This window comes from Xenopus tropicalis, chromosome 7 (assembly GCF_000004195.4).
Source record: "Xenopus tropicalis strain Nigerian chromosome 7, UCB_Xtro_10.0, whole genome shotgun sequence".
Lineage (NCBI taxonomy): Eukaryota > Metazoa > Chordata > Amphibia > Anura > Pipidae > Xenopus > Xenopus tropicalis.
Window position 1 is genome coordinate 28,108,519 of NC_030683.2, and position 13,392 is coordinate 28,121,910.

Sequence of the window (13,392 nt, forward strand, 5' to 3'; positions counted from 1 at the left end):
ATCACTCACTTTGCCGAATCCTCCTTTTCCCAGCTGAGAATAGAAATTGTAGCTGGAGATGCTGAGTGGGTTTGGCCTTGAAGGTTGAGCTTGGGATCTCACGGCTCCGGCTTCTCCTAGTGGGGAAAAGAGAGTTTATTTACAGCTTATGGAATAATAATAGTTATACAGCTCTACTGGACACAGTTACATTTTTGTTGAATTATATCTGTTCCCATACACCTGGGCAAAATGAGTGCCTTCTATTGCATATGGGGCATAGGTGCTTAATTGCACCAGTACAGTTACCCTTAGCGACCAATTAGATCTGTGCTTTCAAGGTGAATAACACCATTTCAAGCTTTGTGCTAATCGGTCGCTATAGGAAAATGCACTTGTGCTATTTAACTCCTGAATTAGTTACAGAGTCTTAAACAACTATCACACTATTTATTAAGGGGCATTTGGCAATCACATGGGCCAATCATTTTTGCAATTTAGCCATTTTTAAGTGATTTCTTATTACCTTCATCACTCTCCTTCCTTCTCCGTTTCTCCTCTCTGCAGCACTCATCTGGCGGCTGCTCCTCAGGACTCCTCTCTCTCTTCTTCTTTAACTTCTCTTCTTCCTCTTCTTTACTCTCTCGTCTTCTCTTCTTCTCCTCTGAGTGTCTGGGGCTCCTGTCGCTAAAATTTGGACGACTCCTCTTCATTTTGTTCTGTAAGATCTTGACAAACTCCCTGCTGCTTCTTCTCTGAAGTCTTCTCTCCAACTGTCATTTCCCAACGGTTGAGGTCTCTTGCCCTGATGACATGGTCACATGGGCGCAGGCTGCTATATACCATTGTATCCCAACCTGAGCACAGACTGCTAGATACCATTGTAGCACAGAGCCAGGTACATATCCCAACCTGGGCACAAGCTGTTAGATACCATTGCAATATATAGTATAGGCTCAAAAAAGGGTTTGAGGACAAATGTCCCTATAAACCATGGTTTAATTATAAAGCTTCCAATGCAGTACAGGTATGGCATCTGTTATCCAGAATGAGCAGAACCTGGCGTTTTCTGGATAAGAAGTTTTTCTGCAATTTGGATCTCCATACCTTAAAATTGAGTTTATAGGAGATGGTCTTTCTGTATTTCAGAGCTTTCTGGATAACGACTTTCCAGATAATGGATCCCATACCAGTATTACAATTGCTCACTATAACAAATACACAAAATGCTTATATTGTTTGATATCCTTTATTGACATATTTATTGTATATTCTTTACCACATCTGATACAAACTGGTGTTCCTTGAAATGTAAGGACCAATGGTTGGGTGAGCAGGAAGACCCTCTGACACCTGGGCCTACAAGGAGTTTCCCAAGCAGCCTGCTGGGCCAGTCCAACCCTGATATTCAGTTACCTTTACATCAAGAAAAGTCAGCACATTCAAATAATCAAATAAAAACCTTAACATATTTCCAAGGAGCATATAAGGCAAGAAACAAGAAATCTAGAGATAGAGATACTAATTCCAAGCACAGGCACAAGCAATAAGCAACCAGTTGTCAATTAATTTTGATCAGACTGCTCCAAGCTGACAGTCAAAGGCTGTATAGGGGATGTGATAGCAAGTATCTTTTAGAAATTGGGTATGTTAAAACAGTGCTTCATCATCACTGTGACAAATACCCCGTAGGTGGAGGTAACTTGTACTATGGATTTCCACCAGCATTAGTGCATCTTTTCCATACTTCCTCTTAAGCAACCTCTAACTCCGCCCAGTGTCCTCCACCTCGGCCGGGCCCCCTTTAATGGTAAAATCATCCGGGCCTGGGACGACTGTCCCCCCTGTGCCCCCCTGATGGCGGCCCTGCCCGAGCCACACAATGTATGAACCCAATACTGCCTCATCCACCCTTACCTTAAATAAATACAGAGCAGTACAGCAGGGATTGGTGGCTGACATCTTGAGCCTACTGACATTCTTTTCCCAGTTCTCTGATAGCGATCACTAAACAAAAGCTTGGGCATATCAAGTCAATATCAGATCAGCTACAACTGCTTATGTTCCTGGCCGTAAGAGAGAAGGGAAAAAGAAGTCAAGTAGGGAAACCCCCATGCTATTATGGGTTTTATTTACAGGTACTGGCAGAGGGGGGGGGGGTAGGGTCCTGTGTTATATAAATACATTTCATTATGCTTTAAGGGTCTTATTTCACTGGTTCTAGTTTCTAGAAGGGGTAACGTTGCTTGGTTGGGGCTGCTGACTAGTTCCGAGGGGGCTAGTAGTCTCTGTATTTAACTGTGCCCCTAAAAGTGAAATCTTCAATGAAGGGTTGTCAGGAGCATTGTGTAAGGTGGCAGTAAGCAGCTTGTTGCCTCCCTTCCGTATGGATGGTATAGCTCTGCCTCCATTGCATTCCGTTTTCTATCACTCAGTCGTTTGCTAGCCACATTCATAGCAAAAGGCCTTTGGAAATCTGTATTAGTGGATGTTATATTGTGTTTCTTCTTAACAGAAAGGCAAGCACGATCCATATGCATATATCCCTCTAAACAAAGCCACCCTTAACCGAAGGTAATTCTACTACTGTCGCTTGCACCGGGGAGAGCAATGCCTGGTTCTTTATTGTTAATGGGGCACAACTGTATATTCGTTTTGTATGTGAGTAATTGCTGATAAATAGTATTTTGTAACCTTTTATAATTTCACTCATTGGAATCTACAAAACATGGCAGATCTTGAGGGGCAGAGTTCCTTCTTATGCTTCATTTATTCTATTTTTTTTTGCTGTTTTTTTTCCCTTTAAGATTTGTCTTTATGTTCATAATAGCCTTTCTTTTGTCTTCTTGTATATTACTCATTTCCAAAAAAGCCTGTTATTAATATTTATTTAAAAAGTTGGATATATTTCAATAAAAAGAGTATAGTTTATCTCTTGGATACATGCATTTGAAACCACTTTGTTTCTACTTTTATGATAAAAGCAAAGATGCAAGGTGAGTTTAAAGGCCTGGTGAGAGCGGCACAAAGAGGGGCACAGAGTGGACTGAAAAAGAGAAAAGACAGGAGGCTTTAAGGTTTCACCTTCAAAGTGCAAGAATGTGTTTAATGCCGGGTGTGTAATGGGGAGCCAGCAACCTCTCTCTCGAGCCGCTCACCCCCTAGGAAGAAGTGCATTGCTCTGCCATTTACTCTGGGAAACTGCCTTTATAAGGATTACCTGGAAAACTAGGAGAACAAGTCATTCATTTCCCACTTAATCGTTGTGATATATAAGCTGCCATGGATTCTCTATACAAAATACAACCCATTTAAATGTCACTTTTTTGAGTGATGCAAGTGAAATTGTTTTCCCCTACCTCGGGAAATGTCATTTTTTGCACTCGGCATTAGAGCTCTCGATGCTACGGTGAGATCTGAATATTGAGAAATCTGTTATCAGCCTTATTTCCAACAGCACGGTGGCATGCAGGTCACACACAGAACAATGGGCAACTCTTAATGGATGAATTGGCGCTCCTCTCTTTACCTAACAGGTCAAACCATACAAGGCTGTATGTGGGTTTTGCCAGCAAAGATTCAATATTCACCTGCCTGAATCTCTTGCCAGCTCTGAAAAGGTTAATCGTCTGTCTGAATGTGGTCGGAATGGTAACAGCCCCCTTATACCCACTCAGCTGATGTTCTTCTTCTGTGAAAAACTTAACATTTGTCATTGTAAGACATTTAGTAATCATTTGCTACAGGGATGGCCAGTAAGAACTGTGATTGGTTATTTGATAGCCCAATGATGACTGGCAGACTACTACTCCAAATCTTGTCTTCAAGTCAGAAATTCAAAATGAAAACCTGCTTTGAGGACATTGGGAGCAACATCAGAGGGGTTGTTGAACCACTGGTTGTGGATCACTGCATTAAGGTAAACCCATTCATTGCTATTGACATGGAAGTTACATGCAAAAGGGTGGAATAAATGTCCCTCTCTGCTTTTGACTGTACCTGATGTTCATTAATGACAAGTGCCCTGGCTGATGCAAAGACCAACCTCCACACCATATTGCTTTCTTAAGCATGTTGAGCTGTTACCACTCTGCCCATGAACCAGGGTGCTTGTCATTTGACATTCAAAATGCCCCATGTAGCGCCAGTCTTGGAGCTATGGCACACAGGGCAGCTTCTCCTCTGACAAGATTTCAGTGGGACCCCCTGAAACTGCTAGTACAGGTAGTTCTCTGTTTGAAAAGTCTTTTGTTATTGGACCAAGAATTACCAAAACTGGCTTTGTCTGGTGGTTCCCATCCATGTTAATGAATTGCAGCAGGGATGCACTTGGGCGTTTATCTACACGCTCTGTGTGTCATCAGCATCAGCTGTATAAAAGATCAGTTTCTTTGGCCAGGTCAGAAAATAATCAGATTGAAAAAGAAAAAATCTGTGCCAAGGAAATGCGGTTAGTCACAGGCCGTACCCAGGGGCTTGCTTTGTGCTTAGCAAGTGGAGAGCCTAACATCTAGTCGTATATGGGGTATTTATATTTCTAGGTGTTACTGCCTTTTTAAAGGGTCAATTTATAAACGGTTGAATAGAAAATTCTCTATAAAATCATTCCTAAAAGACTCCAACGCCTAAACACAATGTACATGGTAATTATTCTAAAGAAAAATTTGTATTTTCATCCTTTGCTAAATATGCAGCAAATGTTTCCTATTTACATACTATGACTAAACAGCCACAGATTTCGCTAAACAGGGAAGATTTAGGAATATGTCACATGGCATCTCCCAGGCTTTGTTGCTTCTCAGGACAGGAGATACAGGGCCTGAATCACTCCCTGTTGATTTAAACAGTGAGTTCTACAATGTGTGGTGTAATAAACTACATAATAACATATCCATTTCTATTAAATGTGCCACTAAGTGTTTACTTGGATGGGTTGGCGTTGCAACCTGGCAATGCATATGCCCCAGATATTGCATCTGTATATCCCCTATTTACAAATATGATCTAAAAGGCATTTTCCTTGCCCCACCTGTATATAGGGAATATTGTAATGTGTTGTAAAATATAAGGAGGTTAGAAGTCACCGAGACTATAAACAGATCAGTTACTGATCTTTCTTAGGGGTAAGGCACCTGATGCCCACGTGAATACTGCCCTAGACCCTGAATAAACAGAATAACACAAATGGTAAGCAGTATTACACATATATCGTTTATTTGATGCACAAAACAATCATGGATTTATCCAAAATTCAAAACGTCACTCCTACTAGAAGGGTAGAGGAACCTCAGCGCTCCATGTAAGGAGGGAGGAGCTCAGGGACCATGGAGCACTGAGGTGTCTGTGTCCTTTCGGTGTGGCCAATATTTTATTTAGACAAAAGGCAACATGCTCAGTGCTTTTATACACACGGTTGGACTGGCCTGTACCACAATACCATGATATTCCCTGGTGGGCCCTTCCCTTTTTCTGTTTCACAACAGTAACTCCTTGCTACCTTTTCCAGGTGCTGCTTTTGCTTTTTATTTATTCCCAGCTGTGTTCCCAGCTTATTTCACACTGAAAATATGTCACTTTCCCATATACGTAATATATTACTATAGATGTTGTGATGTTTCAGGAATCACTAGTGAATGGTGGGCCCTTGGTGTCCATGTCCAACACTTTATACATGTTGTGGAACGCGGAGGTGACTCTTAATATATTCATTCTATAATACATTCATTTAATTGAGTCTACTGACAAATTATATTGCTAAGCGACATTTATGTAGTGAATAAAGTACTGTTTATGTTTTGTAAAACACAAGGATATTATTATAAATTACAGAGAAGTTCGGTGGCAATAGAAATTTCAGGCTGGTGCTTTATACAGTTTCTACAGAGGTGACTTCTAAAATCTTCATATTTGCTTTTTAGCAGGGGGTGCATTACTCACTATAATACACACATTTTAATGAGCAATGTGACAGAAACAACATAACTAAGCCCCATTTATAAGGACATCATTTACAGGATATTCATGGCTTTTGTGTATTATAACATTATATTTGTGGCTCTTGTGTATTATATAGTAATTAATGTACTCTTATTGTAAAATATAAGGATATTATGGGTCATCAAGGAGCTCCATATTAAAGCATGAGGCTGAAAGCCATGAATATCCTGATTGTAATACCCTATAAATATAGGATTATCCTGTAAGGCTGGGGAAATTAGTGACAGCTCGATGGGTAAGTTTTGCCCATTAGCAGATGTGTTGGACATATAGCTCCTGTTTCTGACACTGTAATATTGCAATGCAGCGCCCATTGCCATAGCTATCTTAGCCCCTTCCCGAATACCTCAAGCCTTACTAGTATAGCTCCATAGATACACTGCCCATAAGGTGCCCCTGGCTACTCAGCAGCTGGTAGGGAAGCAGTAGGCTTGAAGTCCTGTTGGAAAAACATGAAAACCTACCCAGAGATGCAGTAGTGATAACAATTCTCTAGCATAATAGAAATAATAATTTATGATGATATTAGCAGTTACCTTGGAGTTCTTTGATGCTGAGTAAGTTTATAGATTACAGGGTACAGAATGAGAAGGTATAGGTGCCAAGCCAAGGGTGACCGCTTGCCATCAACACCTCCCCCCTCTACATAGCCTGCTAGCTTGCCAGAAAAGCCTTGCTATCCCTCTTCCCCCCCCCCCCCCAACATATTTGCTCTGAAAAGACTTCTGAAAAGACTCGGGCCTAATGGCAGCTGTGCTCTCCTGAATTAGTCTTAATTTGCTAGTCCAAAGCTCAAAGACAATTTGTAGCTAAATAAATCTTTTCCTAAACAAAGAAAACCAAATTGTGCCGATGAAACACTTCACTCACAGTCGCACCATTGGTTGAATTAGCACATGTTTGTACATGTGAGCAGTAACGCCACGTCAAGGCTTCAACCCTGTTACCGGCATTCACTCACCTTTCCCTCCGGGTGTAACGCCTCAGAGGAGAGCCAATGTCAATTATTTGCCATTGGCCCCCCTCATAACACAAAACATGTCAACGTAACAAACAAGGACAACACGAGGCTTTAACTGCACGTGTCTATGAGTCCCACCCTTTGCTCATTTAACTTTAACCTTAACTTATTTAACTAAATTTGCAGGCTAAGGTAAAAAACCCTATCTGAAGCGGCTGCCAATTTGCCTCAGATAGGGAAAAAAACCCTTGTCCTGGAAAAACTACAGAACTTTAGAACTATATATATAACTAACAGGGTATGGGTTCTATAGACATGATGTGCAGGAAGGCAAAGCAGGCTGGGATCTTACTATCTGCTCGCCTTCTTGTTACACCCTTAGCTCACATTCTCTCACACATTCTCTCTTAGAAATAAATACCTACTTACCTTGCTTGATGTACCAGATAAGTGACTGCCTCTCATAATTCCAGGCCTGATGGTACCCAGCAGTCTCATACTCTGGAAGATGGTATCCCAGGTGAAGGTGGAGATGTTGGTGCAAACAGGAGTTGCGGAGGATGATCCGGCCTTTGTGCAGCAGCGAGAGCTGATCTTGAAGCCCACAGTAGTGCCAACTGCCCGCTGATGTTATTTACCTATGCTCAATTGAAATACCATGGTGTTATTATTGGCTGGCTTACACACATCCCAATATACTCACTTCAGCCAGCTGGAACTTAAGAATGAAAAGCCCGGAACGCTGTTTCTGTCCCTTGGTGTAGCTTCATCTTCCTGGGCCCCAAGGAAAGACAGGGGCGGCTCTCCATTATGTGGCTGGAATAATTTTGCTGGTGGCTGCATGAAAGGGAAAAAATAATTATAGTGAATATGATACAAAATCTATTGTGAACAGTTGGCCATGTATTTTACAATATACAATAAAGCCTGCAATGGAAATATGCAACTTTTTATCATTTCTAATTTTGTATTCCCCACCCATATACTTACTGTTTGGGGCTGAAAGGGGGGTTCTGCGCCTTCCTGTTCCAGCACCACCCAATCGATGGATTTATAGAACGGGTGGTGCCTGATGTTCCCTCGCAGTCCAAGGCGCCATTTCGGCTTCCTTTTAAGAAGCTAAAGGATGAATGGAAAATTGTTTTAATATCACTAATGGATGAGAAATATGTTTGTTGCAATACTTCTATTGCACTGTTGCGACCCACCTTGCCCAGAAGATGTTTTAGATCTTCATCCAGCCATTTAGGTATTTCGGGTTCATGGTATTTGGTGGCATGAATGAGCTCCTTTTCATCGCTGTTGTCAAAGGGCAGTTTGCCAGTGGCCATATCGCAGATGGTGATGCCAAGTGACCACCAGTCTACTGCTGCACTATAGGGGCTTCTTTGTAGAATCTTAAAAAGAAATATAAATCACTTAGCAAGTTGCAAAATGGCATCTTTTAAGTATGTTTACTGGCTTAATATTGGCAACAGAGTTCCATGGGTTTAGTTGGCCAATGAGTGTTGGGAGTAATGCATGAGACCAGTTGGTTCCCTAGCTTGGGTCAGAACAGTCATATTTGCCAGGACCCAATAAATGCTGTAAGGGTATAACTACATCTGAAAATATGGGTGATGCCTGGCACAATCCAGTTGGCACTAAAGCTCTGTATAAGCCTGAGATAGTAATACAATGTTTATCATGTAAGTAGAACTGATGCAGTTAAGCTGGTTCTCTCCAATGACCCACTTGTACCAATACCTACAGTATATTGCATCTTGGTACAGGTATAAGACCCGTTATCCAGAATGCTCGGGACCAAGGGTATTCCGGATAAGGGGTCTTTCCGTAATTTGGATCTCCATACCTTAAGTCTACTAAAAAATCAATAAAACATTAAATAAACCCAATAGGATTGTTTTGCCTTCAATAAGGATTAATTATATCTTAGTTGGACTTAACTACAAGTTACTGTTTTATTACTACAGAGAAAAAGGAAATCAGTTTTAAAATTCTGAATTATTGGATTATAATGGAGTCTATGGGAGGTAGGCTTTCCGTAATTCGGAGCTTTCTGGATAACGGGTTTCCGGATAAGGGATCCCATACCTGTATTTTAATGGGGCAAGTGTTGTGCCACCATCTTCTTAGTACCTTCCGAGCCTCCCTTGTGCACGCACAGTAAAGTAATATGAGAAAATGTAACTACTGTATGCAGAAGCCACAAGGGAGCCTTGGTGACTATCGGTAAGATGGCAACCTGGCACATGTGGAGTATGCAATTATTTCCACTGGTCCAGGAAAAAAAGAGTTATTAAACTTGGGAGTGCCTATACCCCCCCAGTATATTACTCTTTCCTTGTCCTTTAATAATTATTTGTCTAACAGTTAAACCTTTACATCTTTGAAAGACATCAGCTGTATTATATATTCTGTTCTGTTGTTCTGGGCACATTCTCCTATACTTCTTGCTTTTACTAGGTTTGTATATGCATATCTCACCTCCGGGGCCATGTATCCCACAGTTCCAGCCCAGCCAGTCGTGGTGTCGCCACGGAAGATGTTCTGCTTAGCCAGGCCGAAATCAGAGATCCTTACGTGCCCTCGATGGTCCAACAGAATGTTCAGGGGTTTAATGTCTCTGTAATATAACGATAAAAGGAATTAGATTAAAAAAAGGCAAGGGCTGCTGATTTGCAGCAATGTTACAGGAAAATTCTGTACTGACCGGTGGATAATCCCCTTGCTATGCAGGAACTGCAGGCCGCAGATCATCTCCGCTGAATGGAACCTTTTAAACAGGGAAATAATGGTTACCTCCATAAAGATTATCATGTCATATGTTGGCTTTTGTTTAAACAATAAGAAAATAATTGACTACTAAATTTAAAGATGATGCTCCCTAGTGTCAAAATGTACTTATTGTATTATTCCATCCTTTCTGTAGGTACAATTTGTATAAATCTATTTATTAGTGATATTGTACCTGTACCAGTATAATACTTACCGTACTCTCTGTATGTCTAGGCTGCCGTATCGATCCAGCTCATCTTCAAGGCTTCCCCCACTCAGGAATTCCATGACATAAAAGGCGTGCCGCTGGTTACACAGACAATTGCAAAGTCAAGAGGAGGAAGAAATGGCACAAGACTTACAACATAGGGTAGTACTTCATTTTATTAATTACACTATGGTGCAAATAAATGGAACAAGATATAGATAGAGTAAGAAATCCTTATTTTTTCAGTAACAAATATCCTGTAAATGCTGCACAAAAAGAATACAATATATATATTATATGAATATAAGGCACGCTGCATGTTGTTATTAATATGTGCAGGCAGAAGGCAATACAGGTATGGGATCCGTTATCCGGAAAGCTCTGAATTATGGAAAGCCTGTCTCCCATAGGCTCCATTTTAATCAAATAATTCAGATTTTTAAAATTGATTTCCTTTTTTCTGTAAAAATAAAACAGTGCTTTGTATTTGATCCCAACTAAGATATAATTAATCCTTACTGGATGCAAAATAATCCTATTGGGTTTAATTAATGATTTTTTAGTAGACTTAAGGTACGGAGATCCAAATTACGGAAAGACCCCTTATCTGGAATACACTTGGTCCCAAGCATTCTGGATAACAGGTCCTATACCTGTACTGGATATATAACTCCTGCATAAACGTGTATGGGGAGTGCAAGGCAAGCAGGCCTTATATAATGTGTAGAATGGCATTAGGAAGGCATTTGTTTTATAAACGGTGCTGTATATTTTGTTTGCTTGTTATGTGGGGCCATGTCATTTGTAATGGCTATAATATATATAATATGTAGGGCATTATGTAAGGGGATCAGATGTATGACTATAGCAGTTGGTTGTACCTGCGTTTGAAAAGCGGCATAGCCTTGGCAAAGGAACCGGCAGTCTCTGGCGATGTTCAGTACACGGGCCTCAGTAAGAAGGCTGCTGTAATCCGTGTCTTTGGTTTTCCGGACGGATTTTACAGCCACATGTTTCTTTCTGCCTCCTAATGTAGCCAGTATAACCTGAGAAAGGCATGAAAAGAGTCAATATATGTAACTGTGTTATTAGAGCACAAAGAAATTATTCATATTTTTTTATTACACATGATTAAAAATAATCCCCAGATAATTAAATTGTTTTACTTTCTACCCCATTTAGGATTTATAGACAACAAAATAGAGCTGAATGTAATGGGAAGCAATCACTCACTTTGCCGAATCCTCCTTTTCCCAGCTGAGAATAGAAATTGTAGCTGGAGATGCTGAGTGGGTTTGGCCTTGAAGGTTGAGCTTGGGATCTCACGGCTCCGGCTCCTCCTAGTGGGGAAAAGAGAGTTTATTTACATCTTATGGAATAATAATAGTTAATACAGCTCTACTGGACACAGTTACATTTTTGTTGAATTATATCTGTTCCCATACACCTGGGCAAAATGAGTGCCTTTCATTACATTGGGGGAGTTGATGTTAAGTTTTACCATTAAAGTTCCCCACAGCAACCAAACAGACCGTTGCTTTTCATTTCTAAGCTGAAGTACACTGTTCACGCCTGCTAATTGGGTGCTTTTGGCATCTGCCCCTGTGCAATCAAGCACCTACGTTAGCAAGTGAAACTACTGTAACAGTTATTTGCTGCTTTGTATGTAAATGTGTATGTTCGTTGTTTTTCACCCATTAATTGTAAAAGTTGGTGCTTTACAAATACCTGTTATTAATAAATATGATTAATAATAGTAATAAAATATTTATTTTTACTTTACCTTCATTACTCTCTTCCCTTCTCCGTTTCTCCTCTCTGCAGCACTCATCAGGCTGCTGCTCCTCAGAACTCCTCTCTCTCTTCTTCTTGAACTTCTCTTCTCCATCCTCTTCATGTTCTTTTCTTCTTTTCTTGTCCCTCGATGGCCCGGGGTCCAAATCTCCAAATTTCGAACGATTCCGCTTCATTTTCTCTTGCGTGGATCTCTCTTCTCTTTTCTGCTTCTTCCCTCTCTGAAGTCTCCTCACACCAACTGTCACTTTCCAACGGTTGAGGTCTCTTGCTCTGTGGCTGGTGCAACCTTATGACATCATCACTGGACACAGGCTGCTAGATACCATTGTAGCACAGAGCCGGGTACATATCCCAACCTGGGCACAGGCTGTTAGATACCATTGTAGCACAGAGCCAAGTGCATATCCCAACCTGGGCACAGGCTGCTAGATACCATTGTAGCACAGGGCCAAGTGCATATCCCAACCTGGGCACAGGCTGCTAGATACCATTGTAGCACAGGGCCAAGTGCATATCCCAACCTGGGCACAGGCTGCTAGATACCAATGTAGCACAGGGCCAAGTGCATATCCCAACCTGGGCACAGGCTGCTAGATACCATTGTAGCACAGGGCCAAGTACATATCCCAACCTGGGCACAGGCTGCTAGATACCATTGTAGCACAGAGCCAAGTACATATCCCAACCTGGGCACAGGCTGCTAGATACCATTGTAGCACAGAGCCAAGTACATATCCCAACCTGGGCACCAGCTGATAGATACCATTGTAGCACAGAGCTGGGATTTGACAGACATCTTGACCAAAAAGTTGAGATCAAAAGCAACCTATTGAACAACCATGTGCTTTGCTACAAACCAACTGGCCAAATGTTCTTGTGGGACATTAGCCCTTTCTTAAAATTTTCCAAATGTTTAGAAGAGAAAATTTGTTTTTGGGAATGGGGGATACCAATAAGGAACCAGTGATTCAATGCAGGAAGGCCTATCTTAGGCAATATTACATAATTCAGCAATGTCCAAGATGCATTCTCCCAGAAATTGACAAACTGCGAGTCTGCATACCACTGACAGCTTTAGGCGGGATGCTTGCAGTTTCAGATCAACAATTGCAGGTTGGATGATGTATACACTTAAAATAACTAACAGTTATTACATTGGAATTGTACATTTGTATATGATCCCACCCATAAAGGGCCCATTCTGATACTGAGGACCCACTGCAAAATCCACCTCTGCTAAGCCTTAACTTGTGTGTTATGAGCCTTGAACTGACCCTGACGCAGGAAATTATGTTGTTTTTTTTGTTGTTTTCTGTAAATGCGAAGTCCATGGGGCCCATATATTGTCTCTGTTGAAATAGTAAATCCTTAGGACCCCACATCAGTAACGTCTGGGCAGTCATGAAGTAAAATAACCCTAAAGGCCCAGGTAGGGGCAGAACCGAGGTGCCTGGCGACCGATATCTGGCCTGAAATTGGCCAGATATCGATCAGCCAGGTTAGAAAATCCAGTCGAATCGGGGACCGTATCAAGGAGCCGATTCGGTCCCCGATTCAACTGGATTTTCTAACCTGAACCGACTGCCCCATTGCCACGTGTAAAATTCGATCGTTTGGCCCCAGGGCCAAACAATCGAATTTGCCTACATGCCTTCCCGATATCACCCACCCG

General features: G+C 41.4%; 1 long non-coding RNA gene across 1 annotated transcript; it reads left to right on the top strand.

Annotated features, from left to right (window-relative positions):
* The first annotated feature begins 3,587 nt into the window (after positions 1-3,587).
* LOC101735146 lies at positions 3,588-7,883 on the top strand. The gene is made up of 2 exons (XR_209363.3): positions 3,588-3,898; positions 7,411-7,883. It is a non-coding gene; the product is annotated as an uncharacterized LOC101735146 (long non-coding RNA).
* Positions 7,884-13,392: the final 5,509 nt, after the last annotated feature.